Source organism: Colobus angolensis, unplaced genomic scaffold (genome assembly GCF_000951035.1).
Source record: "Colobus angolensis palliatus isolate OR3802 unplaced genomic scaffold, Cang.pa_1.0 Scaffold545, whole genome shotgun sequence".
Taxonomy (NCBI): Eukaryota; Metazoa; Chordata; class Mammalia; order Primates; family Cercopithecidae; genus Colobus; species Colobus angolensis.
Genome location: NW_012118988.1, coordinates 660,125 through 663,185, shown reverse-complemented (window position 1 = coordinate 663,185; position 3,061 = coordinate 660,125).

Sequence of the window (3,061 nt, the reverse complement as noted above, 5' to 3'; positions counted from 1 at the left end):
AAAAAAAAAACAGCTCCTGGATTCACTGATTTTTTGAAGGGTTTTTTATGTTTCTGTTTCCTTCAGTTCTGCTCTTAGCTGTTTCTTGTCTTTTTCTAGCTTTTGAATTTGTTTGCTCTTCCTTCTATAGTTCTTTCAATTTTGATGTTAGTGTATCAATTTTAGATCTTTCCCACTTTCTCCTGTGAGTATTTAGTGCTATAAATTTCCCTCTTAATACTGCTTTAGGTGTTCCAGAGATTCTGGTATGTGTATCTTTGTTCTCATTGGTTTCAAAGAACTTTTTTATTTCTGCCTTAATTTTATTATTTACCCAGTAGTCATTCAGGAGAAGGTTCATCAGTTTCCATGTAGTTGTACAGTTTTCAGCGAGTTTCTTAATCCTGAGTTCTAATTTGATTGCTTTGTGGTTCGTTATGACTTTCGTTCTTTTGAATTTGTTGAGGAGTGTTTTTCTTCCAACTATATGGTCAATTTTAAAATAAGTGCAGTGTGGTGGTGAGAAGAATGTATATTCTATTGATTTGGGGTGGAGAGTTCTGGAGAACTCTATTAGGTCCACTTGGTCCAGAGCTGAGTTCAAGTCCTGAATATACTTGTTAATTTTCTGTCTTATTGATTTGTCTGGTATTGACATGTGTTGTTAAAGTCTCCCACTATTACTGTGTGGGTGCCTAAGTCTCTTTCAAGGTCTCTAAGGACTTGCTTTGTAAATCTGGGTGCTCCTGCATTGGGTACATATATGTTTAGGATAGTTAGCTCTTCTTGTTGCATTAATCCCTTTACCATTATGCAATGCCCTTTTTTGTGTGTTTTCTGACCTTTGTTGGTTTAATGTCCATTTTATCAGAGACCAGGATTACAACACCACCTTGTTTTGGTTTCCATTTGCCTGGTAAATATTCTTCCATTTTTTATTTTGAGCCTATGTGTGTCTTTGCTTGTGAGATGGATCTCCTGAATACAGCCCATCAGTGGGTGTTGACTCTTTATCCAATTTGCCAGTGTGTGTCTTTTACTTGTGGCATTTAGCCCATTTACATTTAAGGTTAATATTGTGTGAATTTGTTCCTGTACTTATGATGGTAGCTGGTTATTTTGCCTGTTAATTTATGCAGTGTCTTCATGGTGTCGATGGTCTTTAACATTTTGAATGCATTTGCAGTGGCTCATACTGGTTTTTCCTTTCCATATTTAGTGCTCCTTTCAGGAGCTCTTGTAAGGCAGGCCTGTTGGTGACAGGATCTCTCAGCATTTGCTTGTCTATAAAATACTTTATTTCTCCTTTTCTTGTGAAGCTTAGCTTGACTGGATATTAAATTCTGGGTTGAAAATTCTTTTCTTTAAGAATGTTGAGTATTGGCCCTCACTCTCTTCTGGCTTGTTAGGCTTCTGCAGAGAGATCCACTGTTAATCTGATGGGCTTCCCTTTGTGGATAACCCGACCTTTCTCTCTGGCTGCCTTTAACATTTTTTCCTTCATTTCAACCTTGGTGAATTTGATGATTATGTGCCTCAGGGTTGCTCTTCTCGAGGAGTATCTTTGTGGTGTTCTCTGTATTTTCTGAATTTGAATGTTGGCCTGCCTTGCTCAGTTGGGGAAGTTCTCCTGGATAATATGCTGAAGAGTGTTTTCCAACTTGGTTCCATTCTCCCTGTCACTTTCAGGTACATGAGTCAAACATAGGTTTGATCTATTCACATAGTCCCATATTCTTTGGAGGCTTTGTTTGTTCCTTTTTATTCTTTTTTTCCTAATCTTGTCTTCATGCTTTATTTCATTAAGTTGATCTTCAATCTCTGATATCCTTTCTTCTGCTTGATAAATTTGGCTATTCATTCTTGTATATGCTTCACGAAGTGCTTGTGCTGTGTTTTTCAGCTCCATCAGGTCATTTATGCTCTCCTCTGAACTTGTTATTCTAGTTAGCAATTTGTCTAACCTTTTTTCAAGGTTCTTAGATTCCTTGCATTGGGTTAGAACATACTCCTTTAGCTAGAAGGAGTTTGTTATTACCCGCCATTTGAAGCCTACTTCTGTCAATTTGTCAAACTTGTTCTCTGTCTAGTTTTGTTCCCTTGCTTGTGAGGAGTTGTGATCCATTGGAGGAGAAGAGGTATTCTTTTTTTTTTTTTTTTTTTAATTTTCAGCCTTTTTGTGCTGTTTATTCCTCATCTTTGAGGATTTATCTACCTTTGGTCTTTGACGTTGGTGATCTACAAATATGTTTTTTTATGTGGATGTCTTTTTTGTTGATATTGATGCTATTCCTTTCTGTTTGTTAGTTTTTCTTCTGACAGTCAGGCACCTCTGATGCAGTTTTGTTGGTGTTTGCTGGAGATCCTCTCCAAATCTTGTTTTCTTGTGTGTCACCAGCAGAGACTACAGAACAGCAAAGATTGCTGCCTGTTTTTTTTTTCTTGGAAGATTCATCCCAGAGGGGTACCCGCCAGACACTAGCTGGAGCTCTCCTTTATGAGGTGTCTGTCGACCTCTGCTGGGAAGTGTCTCCCAGTCAGGAGGCATGGGGATCAGGGACCCACATGAGGAGGCAGTCTGTCCCTTAGAAGAGCTGGAGCACTGTGCTGTGAGATCCACTGCTCTCTTCAGTGCTGGTAGGTAGTAAAGTTTAAGTCTGCTGAAGTTGCACCTGCAGCCGCCCCTTCATCCAGGTGCTCTGTCCCACGGAGATGGGGGTTTTATCTTTAAGCCCCTGACCGGGGCTGCTGCCTTTCTTTCAGAGATGCCTTGCCCAGAGAGGAAGAATTTAGAGGGCAGAATGGCTATAGCATCTTTGCTGCACTGCGGTGGGCTTCACAAGTATCTTTTTTTATAATGACTTATTTTCCTCTGGGTAGATACTGAGTAGTGGAATTGCTGGATTAAATGATAGTTCCACTTTTGTTCTTTAAGGAATCTCCACACTGTTTTTCTTTCTTTCTTTTTTTTTTTATTATACTTCAAGTTCTAGGGTACATATGCATAACGTGCAGGTTTGTTACATATGTATACTTGTGCCATGTTGGTGTGCTGCACCCATCAACTCGTCAGCACCCATCA